Here is a 13909-nt window from a genome sequence, read left to right as displayed (position 1 = left end):
CAGTCAAGTAACAAACACATTTATGATGGTGCAAAAACAAAACCAATTTCCACAAAACTTTGTTCAGAAGTGCATGGCGAGAAATAAAATGTCAATCTGGATTAGAAAAAAAAAAAAACATACAGGAATTTAGATTTTTCATTTGAGTCACTACTGGAGTCATAATATGAACCAGGAAGTAGCCTCCTAATTCATGAATACTGGGAAAATCAATCAAACAGATGGCACGCTCATAATTCTTTTTCACTTTTAATAAGATGGAAAAAGTACGTACCCTTCTGATTGACATGATAGGTAAAAAGCATTGCTAAAACAGTACATCAAAAACACATAGATATAACATATCTGTACATAACCTAAGACATTTTTTCCAAGTGAGCATCTTGACATTAATTCCATATGCATTGGTTTCCGATCGAAATACAAATTTACACAATTAGGCTTGTGCAACTACAAGAAACCGTTCACATTTAGAAAGGAATTGTTCATTGTGTGTGTGTTGTTGCTTAACAAAAGAAAACATAAGATACAACAATTAAAAAATAATAATAATTGAAAGAATTTCCAAAATTCCAGGATTAAACTACATTGGAATTTACCAGATAATTAAACCCCCTAATTAAACTACTTTAGCCCAACCTTGGTTTTATCGCACCATAACACATTTTCACGTTTTTGGGGGAAATGTTTTGGGCTAAAATGATTTAAGAGTTGTACTCACAAGTTTACATAACCTGGGGTTGTGTAAACTTGTGAGTACAACTCTAGTATATTCACAAAAGCTAAACGTAGTTTAATGACAGAGATGCGATGATTCGCCACCAAAATTCACATGCACATCTCTACTCATGTCTGCCTCTGAAAATCGTAGTTAATAATAATAATAATAATAATAATAATAATGACAACGATTTCCACAGTATTTGGAATTTCATGGAATTAAACCTTTTTCTCACAATCCAGTTGTGCTTATAAGTTTAGATACCCTTAGGGTATTTTAATTTATGAGCACATTGAAATAATGAAATGACACCAAAATACAGTTGTGCTCATGTAAACTTATGAGCACAATGAAATAATGACAAGAGACCAAGATACAGTTATGCTCATAATTCACGATTTATGAGCACATTTCATTAAACCACAAAATCCTGCCGCTGGAAAAGGGGTGTGTAGACTTTTCTCCCTCGAAGCAATATTTTGTTCCATGCAACAGCAAGTGTCATGGTATGCATCTCAGCACATGACCCTGCTGCAGAAGAAACGTGACAGCTAACGCTTTAGCCAATAGATTTCATTCGGCCCCGAGCGATCATTCAGGGTGTTCCCTGATTCTTGCCCCAACTCATCTCGGCTCAACTCCAAGCTCAATCAAAAACCCCGAAGACGATAAGTGGTAGGAAATGGGAGGGATGGACTCCATTCAGTCAGTATTCTCACTCCGGTCCTGGCGATTGACGCGGTCTTCATTGCAGGGAAGAGCCGACCACAACAGTTCTTCAGCTGGCAGCTTTAGTTGGTACATAAGCACATAAAGCTTGCCAGTGAAGAACTGCTGTAGGTCAGCCAATGAGCAACTCATTCAATCCGGAACCTGAGGAAAAACACGGACGACAACCCGTTAAGCTTGCTCGTTTGGCCTCAGCCTTTTTGCTTACGGCTCGCTCGCTGAAAGGCTTCCATTTATCCGAGATTCACCAACATATTATAAACACTTAACAGCGATGTGCTTAAAATGGAAAACTCAAAGACAAGAATCCCTTTATGTGATGCACGACTTGAAGCCGGCCGCTGTCTAATCGTTTGTGAGGAGGCCCGGATTTGTCTTGCCTGGCCTGCGGTCAGCTGGCCGAGCTTCAACAATCGTAGTCAGTCAATGTGAAAAGACCTTCACCGGCAGCAGATTCTCTCTCAGTTCAAGGACGGGCCTTCAGGCAAACTAGCACACAGCCCCGCGAACCCGCTAACCCCCTGAAAACTCAACGAACCCCGCGCTGCTCGGCGCAACAGCACAACGCTCCAAACTGCAAGTAAACACACACACCTTTTCACTGTTCAAGTGCTTAATTATTATTATTTTTTTGTATCATTTGGGAAAGACCTCCAGGTTAGCTTGTCCTAAACTCAGAATGATCCTTGTGACATATTGGAAGCCAAAGTTTTTTTAATAATTTTTTTTATTCTGTTTGTGTCAAACAAAAATGCATCCACCGGCCATGGCTAACCCTGAGGAGACAACATTCCTGGGTGGTGTGATGATATTAAAATCGATTTTCCGTTATCTAGGAAAAACATTAAAAAGGACAAGGAAAGAAATGACCCAGATTCACAGATCACAAGAGCTTAAATGTCCGTGTAATGACGGGTGGGACGTCTCACGCCATGTGCGATAAAAGAAGCCGTTTGTGTGAAATGTGCACGTTTTTCGCACAGGTGTTATGCTGTTGCACACATGATTTGAATTATAGTATATTGTTACATTATCGACTAACGCGGCACAGGTAGGAAAGACAAATGAGCGTTTGCCCCATAGGAACCAACTTGATGATGTGATAAATTATAATTGGCCAATTATTTTTATGATTCATCACTTTATAGTCTGCCACGATATGCAATCATTCACAGAAAACACAGCAGCCGGAACCCCCTGTGAATGTTTTACATCAAATAAAGCGGTGTTAACGTTTAAAAAAAAATAATAATCGAAGTTCACAAACAAATCAAGAAGTTTTTCCATTCAGCACAGAAATGAAAACGTAAAGCCTCGGGCGTATTTAACAGCTTGTTGTGACAGAGCTGCTGCTTGTTAAAGTCATTTCCGCCCCCTATTGTTTGTTAGCATTCATGATATGTGAAGCACGCAGACAACACGCACACACCGAGGCCGTCCCGCAGTGGAACACGCTGTACCAAGAGTCATTGATTACACACAGCTGATGACTCCGAGGACAAGTATGGGCAGCTTCAATGAGTATCCAGATAACCTTTAAAAATAAAAATAAAAATTAAAAAGGGAAGCACCACAATGTTGACTTCATGTCATTGAAATTGGCCAGAAAACAAACAAAAATAAATTGAAAAAAAAGAAAAAAAGAAAAGAAATTGGCCAGATAAGAAAGTTTTTTAGCAGTAATCGCCTCTTTGCAGAATCTCAAGTATGACTAAAAAGTGCTCAATGGAGGATTACATGGAAAAGTTGCCAGTAAGTGCGTGTCAAAGACGGCTGCGCGCAGAGTGACACGGCTGACAAGAATGGGAAACGCCGTGAATCATTCCAAAAAAATGCCATCCCGGAGCTCCACCTATCAAAATGCTTCCTGTGGTCTTTTGCGTTCTTAGGAAATGTGTTTTCACTCAAGAAAAACATTTGCACACAACCAGCAGTCACGGTATAAAACGGTGAAATCGAACCTTGTAATTGTGTGGAGAAAAAAAAAGATGAACCAAATGCAACGAGTTACTTGAGGATCATCTACGGAAAAATACGTGAAGCACCGAGACTTTCTTTCAAAGCAGACTTCAGCGTCAACAGAAACACACGTTTTAGTTAGGTTACATTGTTTTGCTTTAATATTACCGGTAGTTTGCGTGTTAGAAATTTCAGTAAGTACAAATCAGGGAGCGACCAATAAGGATTTTTTTCAGGTTGATACAGATTTTTGTAGAAAAAATAAATATGACTACTTTAGGAAATATAATGCATAAAATATTTCTTACCCCCAATGAATTTCAATGGGTTCAATTATTTGGGGATTTTTGCTACTTCCGAACCAGCAGGTGTCAACTGTATATATTGATAAAAAAAAAAATAATCTAACTTTCTTTTCATTTTGCACATTTATTTAATTAATACAGTTACAAGGACATTCATTCTTCTCCTATCTATTTGTGTTACCAGTATTCGGGTTAAATGTGTAAAGTGGCAATTCCTTGCAATAATTCACCTACACATTGAGTGTAAACATTCAGATTTGTTTAGAATATCAAGTCCAAAGCCCACCTCATCAACAAAAGTAATTCTATATTTAAGGATTCAAGATTATTGAAATGATTCATGTGTAAGAAATAATGAAACCATTGGTACTTGAATACAAATGCTGTAAATAGTTAGAATACATAAAAAGGTAAAAACAATTGGCAAACATCGGCCATTCGGCTGATATTTGAAGGGCCTTTATCTGCCAATTAATCAATCGGTCGGGCCGTAGTTCAAATTCCGTCAAATTCTGATTGTGTTGGACTTTACAGCTTGTGTGGGTGTGTGTGTTACCAAGAGGATGATTAAAACATGCCAGTAGAATGAATGCAAATAATTTGGAATCAAGTCCCATGAGACCTCCCCCACAACAGATTGCATTCACATACAAATCGGATCAATATGTTGCTTTTATACTCTGGCCTAGAACAGGATTAGAGGGAATAAAAGGGAACGAGACGTGTACGCACACACAAAAATCTCTATCAGTGGGAAATGTTTGAAGTTCATGCCTTTTTTTTTTTTTTTTTGAAAGACCAGCACATTCTCTCACAGCACACCACTTGCCACATATACATGAACCTTATACATCTATAGTGTATTATCTCACTCTGTGCCAAGAGCTGCTTCTTATCTGCAATACAGAATACAAAAAAAAAAAGAAGGAAAAAAACCTGCTCTCAGGGGTAAAAAATTGTGATCTTTGTTCATCTACAGCCAAGCAAAATGGTTTACTGGCCAACAGTATAAACCGGGAACACCATACGTTCCGTTATACATGTGAATTCGTATCGCACACATTTACCGAATACGATAATAAAGAAATCACACGACGTACCATCACAACAGCCACAAGTCGACCACTGAGCGCACCGAATTCCCTGCAACACACGTATACGTCAAGCAATGTAGCATGTGGTGCTGCATCATCACAAATCATTCGAGTCATGTGTGAGTCTGAACCTCCGCCACAAACCCCTGAGACTGACTCATTAATCGAACCCGGTTAAGAACCACTGCACTCAAAGAAGTACATCAACACAGATGAGCACATGTTGAAGACTACATCTATTGTAAGCTCATGTGAAGGACACGTCTCATCTACACACACACGTGTGATGTGAGAGCGAAAGCTTTAAAAAGGCTTCGGGCTTTACATACACGTACACGACAGGATGCGACCATAAAGAAAGATTTGTGAGCTTCCTGCGTCTACTGGCTCCCATAGCATTAACAACAAGTGTGTCAACGACTACATTGTTTCATTTTATGTATGTTTGTGTCACCATGAGTCCATCCTCTTGTGTGTGTGTGTTTAGACTTAATATCCTTGACCACCCTCCCCCCAGAGCAGCAGTCCAGTTATTAGCTGAAAGACAGGAAATGTCGGCCGGGCCATGCTTGGTGAATGTGCTCCGTTTCATGCTTCCCCTCCAAGCGTCCGCCCTCACAGTCCGACTGTCACGAGAGTTACATTTCAAACATTTGCACGAGGTTAGCCGACAGCCAAGTGTCACGTTCGCTGTCCGCCGCGAAACGTTTCACCCTTTCTTCCCTTCGAGAGGAAACGGCCTATCGCTGAAGATCGAGCTTTGATTAACTAGAGCAGGCAAGCCAAACAGAAATACAGTAACAATCAAAACGGACAAAGGCGGTATTTGCAACTGTGACGCAGATGCAATATCCTGACACACACATAATTTTTTTTTTTTTTTTTTAACAATTGGAGAAAAAGGGAGTTTGGTCCTGTGCACTATGGAGAATTTCCAGTAAAATGCAAACAAATTCAAATCCACAAAAGGGACTAAGTAGCTGATACATGAATGATTGCACCACAGTATGATGCTTTAAGCCAGCTGTGTCCAAACTAAGGCCTGGGGGCCATTTGTGGCCCACTGTCAATTTTTCACTCATTTGCTTCCAAAAACGCATTTATAAGTTTTTTTTTTTAATGGGAGCATACAGAAGAATTTGATGCAGCCTCTGACCTGAAGAGGTCGCTTAAAGCAATAGTCGTTATTACAAAAAACGGCCAGCAGAGTATAAGAGATCAACCAGGACCATGTTGCAACAAGCTCTTTCCCCCAGTGTTTTCAACACGTTTGTGAATAATGATGACACTTAGTTATATTCTAACGCTAATTGTTCGAAAAATGAAACAGATATAAACCTACTTTTTTTTTCCTGATGAAAAAAGAGACTCCATGTTTTTTTTTTTTATAGCAATAGAACTCAATAATGGCTGAAAAATGGCTGGGAGCGAATGAGTTAAGCAGCCCGCGGCAAAGACTAAGGCTGACATTTGCTAATAATAAATGTGTCTTGTATACCGACAGCTTTACCAAATATGCAAAATGCAAAATGTTGAAATGTTGACAACAAAATTAGTACCATTTCTTTTCATAAACTCTGTGGTGAATAAAGTTTTTTTTTGGACTAGCAAAAATAGTTTCCTCCATGTTCTGCTCCGTATCAAGGTCCAAATTGTTAACATAAATCCTAAACTATTTGCATTTTAGAAAGCTGTTCCGGTTACAGCATTGTTCTTTTCCACCCAAAAAACTGTGTAATACATAAATGTGCAATTGCTTAATTAGCTGATTTTGGCGTGCTTGATAAAGCAAAAAAAATTAATAAAATTAAAACATCAAAGATACTCTTGCAATTCTTCAATTTTTTTGCATGTGGCCCTCGCAGGATTAAGTTTGGACATACGTGCTTAAAGCATACACATTCATATTAATGCCAAATATAATCCAATCTCAATTGACAGCATTTTACAACTCTAACCGAACACCTGACTGTCGTAACCAAATTGTTTCCCGCTGCATATAAAACCCCACCAAGAGTGCTAAAACGATTCCATCCCCACATGGCGGAGGTGCTCATTTTTCTGATTGAGTTTATGAACTGAATTTCTCATTTAACTAAAAAGGATTACGGACTGCACGCCTCGATGAAATAAGCTGATGACAGTTTACTTCAAATGAATAAATGTCAAGAAGAGAAATTAATAAATGCCGAATGGAGGTCAGACGCCATTTGCTGCCGGTCTCATCACACTCCAGCAGACTGCGGGTATGCATGCATGAGGAGGGAGTAAAGTCGGGTATGCCGGACCAACAAATGGCACCATCCCTGCTAGTGTGCAAGTATGTGTGTGTGTGTGTGTGTGTTTCCTGTCGTGCTGGATGCAGCTGTACCCAGATGGCCTGCGAGCACGACTTGCTAAGCTAACGGAGATGAGAACAATATTCGCCCTGAGGTTGTGAGCTGAAAAAACACTGCGGCTTGACTACACATCCATTGCATTTACAGTAACAAATCTACAGTATAAACACAAACATCCACCCGTTGAATAAATCATCTTTAACTTTGGTCTTGAGGAAGCCAACGGGTCAGTGGTTTTTGCACTCATTGGAATCGCATGGGAATTAGGGATGGACAAGCACCGATACCATTGAATCAGGGCCGATACTAGGCCTTATTCCAAAGCATCAATACCAGTATCGGCCGCACTCTTGTGGCCGTTTTAGGATCAGGAACTAGAAATTGGAAGAATTGTATGTGTATATATATATATATATATATATAAAAATTTGGGGTTTTCGTTTGAAAAAGGTTGCAAAGATGTTCGCAAACATTTTTTCTTGTTGCAAAGAAATTTTGAACATGTTCTGTTTTTTCTACTGTTTTACACAACATCTACGCAACCTTTTACAAACCATTACGAAAACCCCAAATTCGCTACATTGGTGAAACATTCGCTGCCCAGTGAGAGAGCACCTTAAGAGATCAGTTTAAATCTGGGGTAAGCGCACAGAACCTTTTCCGTCTTTATTGAAATGATTAGTTAAGTTACGCTGCTGACATGGGCAATAAGTCAAAAGTTTTCAGTTTTTTTCAGTTATATTGAAATGTTGCTAACTATTTACTGCAGAAAGTTTGAGGGCGCCATTTAGTTTCTCATTTAGCTCAGGACATGCTGATGATCATGTAAGCTCCCTGCACTTTTTGTTAGACAAGAAAAGAGAGCTCTCTATGCTCTTTATGTTTAAAATTAAAAGAAAACATTCAACTTTTTTTTTAACACTAATATTCTCTCTTTTACAGCAAACGAATGTCGGCTCTGAATGTTGCTCATCACCCCCCTTGACTACTAATAATCTGTATCCGAACATGAACGGACCAACTTCAGTGTTACACAAACCTGTGACCAAGATGAATCTTCGCAAGCAACTCATTAATTTCCTGTCACTAACTGATTAAGGCATCTCTGGGAACACAAGCGCAATAAGGAGCGAGACAAGCGGTTTCAATTAACCACTAATCATTTCGTCATGGTGTGTGATTACGCATACATGCCCCAGCTCTTTGCATAGAAGATTCTACATACAGTATACCCGATTACCTAATTTGATTGTACAGTTGCACCCAACGAACTGTACAGGGCGAGTAGGATTTAGATTTCGAGCATTCATCTGTTGAAATTTTTGTTTCTCTTCACCTTGCCACTCCCAACAAGAACTCAATCCATTTTTGTACTTCTCTTGACGTTATCTTTGAACTTTCTCTTCCTCCTTGGCTCTGTGTATCTTTAGGTTGGTCAGTTCAGCAAGGCCAAGTTACATTCTTGGGATGCCTGCTACATATGGTCCACATTCCAGCCCGTCTGCTGAGAGGCCCTCTGCTCCTCACCGCGGGCTCGGCGCACGCACCAACCCAAAGTGGTGTGCGCTGCAGCCTAAAATAATCTTTATATAGCTCATCTGATGCCAGCAGGAGACTAAATCTTACTAAAGCCTCGTAAATTAAGAGCCATAAGTTAACGTCCTGAATGAAGCCAACTACGTTTTATTTAGATCTCTAACTGCATATGCGGAAAGTGGTGGTTACTCAAACGCTAAAGCTTTTAGCTCTAGCTAAAAAGGTGTATGTGAATGTGTTAGTGCGATTGCACGCACACACACTATGCACAACAGCCCCTGTTTGTTATCTAGGTCACTCATAGAAAGTGTGAAAAACAAAACCTGGATGCCATTAATTCAGTAAATCCTGACATGCACAATAGCACATATCAAAAGGCAACCATCTTTGATTTAACAATTTGAGCCCTGCAAGAGTGCTAACTCACTATTAGCTCCAAATGGTTTTGACTCGATGCATGGACGTTTGATTACAGTATGATAGAACTAGTCCCGCTGACTCGATTACCATGTTTCCGGGATGATTCCCACCAACTCCCAAAAGGCCAGGCTGGAATTGGACTGCAGAGCGGGCATTCTGCAGAGGGAGGCGTTCGGCAGACTCGTCTCTGGAAGCACAAGAGCAGAACAGTAACGTTTATGTTAGCGGCTATAAAAGAACAAATGCAGCGCTGGCTACAACCCAAGATTAGCCGTAAGCGCAAAAGAGAACATGAACAGTATGTCGAAGAAGACTCAGTCTCTCGAAAAGGATATTATCAAAGTATCATTTAGGCCAGTGGTTCTTAACCTGGGTTCGATCGAAGCTCACGGTTTCAGTGAGTTAGTTCAGCGGAGGCCAAGACTTTGTGATGATACGCCCCGTTAAGCCTATCTGTGCGGCAGGCAATTTGGTGCGCTCAGTAGTCGACTTGTGGCTGTTGTGATGGTACATCGTGTGATCCCTTCACACTTATGTCAATTGACAGAACGTGACGAGCAAAAAAAAAAAAAAAAAGACTTGGTCGGGCAAATATACGCATTATGAATTCACATGTATAACGGTGCTCCTTCCACAGGGTTCAATTCTTGGGCGTCTGTTTTTATTGTATCTGCTGCACCTGGGCTCCATCTTAAGAAAACAGCAGCGCTTTGTTTTACAGTGCTCTATAAATATTGAGTTGAGTTCAACACAAATAGCCATATAGCAAAACTCAAGGAACACTTTCTTAAACTGCATGGAGATGGGGAATACAAGAACACAACACTTTCTGAATTCAAGGTGAAGAAAGCCCGATTTAATAAAAAGGCTACTCTCCCTGTTCATTTTGTTCACCCATGAGCCCTTCAACCATGTTCTGAATTTGAGGAAAAAAAATTAAAATCAAATTTTATTTTTCAATAAAGAAGGGTTCGATGAATGCGCATAGGAAACTGATGGACTTCAGCACCTCCACCAAGGTTAAGAACCACTGGTTTACTGACTTACTAAACCTCTAACATTGTAATATATTTGAATATAAATGACATAGATTGCCCAAAACTGACTATAAAAAAAACCCATTTACATTTATTTTATTTCCAATAAATCTGCAGTTTTAATGTTGCTTACAGACAAATCATAATTGATCAAAACCTTTTCATTAGACAAGCAAACTGGAGCCACTTTTACAGTGCTAATGCGCTATTATTAATACACACTTCCCTTGCTGTTTAAAAACGCACAGAGACGGAATGGGGGAGTGGAATGTTCCACCGATAAGACAGCAGCGGAAACAGACTCAGCCTATGTAATATTCGTGGAACAGCTGGAATGGTACGAAAGGTACACTGCATGCAGTTAAACACCAGCTCACTAATAATGGAACAGCGGCATGTAGAAAATGACAGGCTATAGGGCGTGGAGGGATTTTCTCAGATACCTTTGCTTGGTTAAATCTCAACAAGTGGTTTGATGGCTTCCATTTTGCAGTATGCAGCAGAAAAAAATCCCACATTGCCATCAGCAGAATCTCTCTTTCCATTATTTGAAATCCAGTCCAAAGCAGTTGAAGCAAATCCAAGCTAGCAGCTTTGATCATCTGATGTTGCTGTCGGGGCGTGGCCATCCCAAATATGCAACCTCACTGCAGCTACCGCATTTCCACCGCAGATCCTCCGCTACGTCGATAACAGTCAACCTTAAATCGTGCTTACGTACACCAAATCACTCCATGGGCTTGTCACTCACGAGCTCCACTTGGAACAGAACGAGTGACTCAGCAAATGACACACTTTTATGTTTATCGGTGGTGATAAATGCCAGCAATGCTGACCGCGGAAAACTCGGTTCCAGATCTCACTGTGGCCAATTTGGACGAGTTGAGGCTAATGGTCTGACGGAATTCTTTCCAATTTGCTGACCAACACGCACGCATACACAGCGTGATGAATCTTCATGCTTACTCAAGCCATTTAGACCATATAGTTCGGAATTACCAATTAAATTAATACAACAGTAGAATATAATCTAGGATGGCCTTTGAGCGTGCGTGTGCGAGCGTCTAGGGAGTGGCTCACTGGACGTCACTACTGGACGACAGTATTAATCACATCCAGCCGTGCAGAGGTAACAACACTGCAGCTAAATTAACAACTAACATTTAAACAAATTGGCAAAAATGAAAAGATGGGGTGGAGAAACACAACAATACAAACAAGACTGCTACTGAAACCATACAAATGGATAATTAAGCATTATCATTATCATTAACACGTAAAGCTCCATAAAGAATGACTGAGATTCCAATTGCGCAGCCCACTCCCACTGAAAATGTGTCATTGTAACCCGAGTCCAACCTTTTGTGCGACACTAGTTGCAACACTGAACCTCCCACACAGATTGCGAGCGCTGAGATTGGAACATTAATAGTCTTTAAAAATGTCTGCCACAATACTCTACATAGATCCAAATTGTGCAACAGCACCATGTCAAATGTGATTTTACAGTCAACAAGTGGTAGATTTGTGGGTTATTTAAGAGCATCTTGTACCCTGCAGGCATTTACTTTTAGATGGCATAAAGAGTCTAACAAAAGAGGTACATTTATCTGTGAAGGGGGGGGAAAAAACTGATAAACAAAGCAGTGTTGAAAATACTGAGCCTCGGGAGGTTATTAGATGACAAGGTCAGAGACATTTAATGGCTGACATGCTGGGTGCAGGTGGGGAAAGACACCCACGGCTCAAACAGGAAGTTAACACGTTAATATGCCTGCCATAAAAATTGGACTGACCACCGCCAATAGGATTATGTAATTGCAGCCACTAATGGAGGGCAGAGGTCATTGCATAACTAAACCTGCAACAGGTTGATAGATACTGGCATGTACAACAGCAGTTGATGACGCACAAATAAAGGAAATACGGAGATGCCTGAACGGGACTATATTTGGAAAAAATCATTACAAAAGCATAAACATCCATAAGTTCATCAAACACGGCCTCACCTTTCATCTATCACCTTGTAGACTCCTGTTAGTAGGTCCTGGTCTTGAGATTCAAAATGGTCTTTAACAAGTGTCTGTACAGAGGGCACCTGGACATATGGACAGCAAAAGACAAGCTTGAAAGAGGAAATAAATGACTCTGAGGAGGTGGAGGAGGGGCAACTCTCCACGTCCATGTTGAGCTGCAAAGGGTGGGGCCTTGAAGAATTCACTCAATCTGCTTTACTTGACTAAAAGCTTATCTTAATTAGACTACACAAGGCCAATCTGCCTGATCACTGAATTATGATCGAGCTGTCCCGTGTCACCTTTCACTTCAATGGCTGCTTTAGAGCAAACTCTCGAGGCTTTAGCTTCATCTCCCACCCAGACGTTCGACTGGGACCTTTTAGTAGAATTTCGACCCAATAATACAAATTAATTGAAACGACCCTGACACATTGACAACAGGGTATGTTTACACGAGGCATAAATGGCAAATACATGAAAAGATAGCCAGAGGAAAGCTATATCTCGCTTAAAAGTTTTCAAAAGGGATTTTCACACTTACTTTGCGGTAAATCCACCGGTGCCACTGCGCCACTTGGCAACTCTCTATTCAACATTCTATGACAGCGAATATGCGCAGATGCTAAGGGAGGACGATTCACACTGCTCGGGCCGGTTCCACCCCACGCCCAGTTGGCCTGTGGAGGCTCTCTACTGTAAAGTTGCCACGTCCGTTACATTCGCGAGGCCTTGTTAAACCCCCACAAGAGCACTCAAACGCATTAAGGGTGGAATTTATTTAGGCAGCAACGAGCGTTTCAAGCCGAAAAGAAGCGGAACGTTCAAGGTGGGCAAGACGTTTGGTTATGTAAGATGTTGAAGAAAATGACCGAACAGAAGACGTCTAAACGCCTTGGTTTGCGGGAAGACCAGAAGGGGGGTGCCCAATCCTGGACGACCAACATTCCCTCGATAAACATTTGGTTTTGTAAGGTTCTCCAACGCAAACGCCTGACAGCCACACCTTAAACTCTCTCAGTGAATTTTTCCCGACTATTCCAGAGCTTTCGACGAGGCCGATAGCTCACAAGTTCTCCGCGGCTTACACTCTGTGTCAAGCGGTGACAGCGTTTATACACGATAAACGTTTTTTGAAAAAGAGAGAGCGGCTAAAGCGGAGTATCCTATTGACCGGTCACACCCCGTGCTGCTTCGCTGCTCCTCGGGACTCCCTCCCCGGTCTCTCCCTGCGTCCAACTCATCTCTTCAAACCGGCTTCTCTGCCCGATCAGCTGGCAGGCTCGTGACGTAGCCACAGGCCGTAGACCAATCGGAGGAGAGAAGGCGAGATCGACTGCACACGCCCTCCTCAAGCGAATCATGACGGGCAGGCTGTTTGACCAACGGTGGTGTATACGACTGTGAGAAAATAGGCGGGCTTTATGAATAAGAGCCAATCAGATTGCTTCCGCCCATAGGAGGCGCTTCCATCTGTGACCTATTAGGTTGCTGGAATTGTTATGTGAAAGGTTGGGGAACTTTTCCACATGACCAGGCTGCAGAAACGTCTCAACCTGTTTTAAAATTATTTTAGTGTCATACTGTGTAATGCCATAATGTAATCTGTCACACAATTGCTGGTCTGGTCTGGTATTCCATTACATAACTATATTTTTCCCACTGATAATGGGGGCAAACTCCCAACTTGAATGGGAGTCCATTATGGAGAATAATTTATTTGTTAAAAGACAAAAAGAAAAGAAAAGCAAAAA

At 41.0% G+C, this 13909-nt stretch overlaps 1 long non-coding RNA gene across 1 annotated transcript; it reads right to left on the bottom strand.

Moving 5' to 3' along the window:
* Positions 1-2179: 2179 nt before the first annotated feature.
* Positions 2180-13386, bottom strand: LOC144052307 (uncharacterized). The gene is made up of 4 exons (XR_013294190.1): positions 12700-13386; positions 12150-12238; positions 9191-9290; positions 2180-2984 (listed from the first exon to the last, which is right to left on the bottom strand). It is a non-coding gene; the product is annotated as an uncharacterized LOC144052307 (long non-coding RNA).
* Positions 13387-13909: the final 523 nt, after the last annotated feature.

This window comes from Vanacampus margaritifer, chromosome 5, assembly GCF_051991255.1.
Source record: "Vanacampus margaritifer isolate UIUO_Vmar chromosome 5, RoL_Vmar_1.0, whole genome shotgun sequence".
Taxonomy (NCBI): domain Eukaryota; kingdom Metazoa; phylum Chordata; class Actinopteri; order Syngnathiformes; family Syngnathidae; genus Vanacampus; species Vanacampus margaritifer.
The sequence above is the reverse complement of the archived record's forward strand: the minus strand, read 5'-3'. Positions and strand labels throughout refer to the sequence as shown.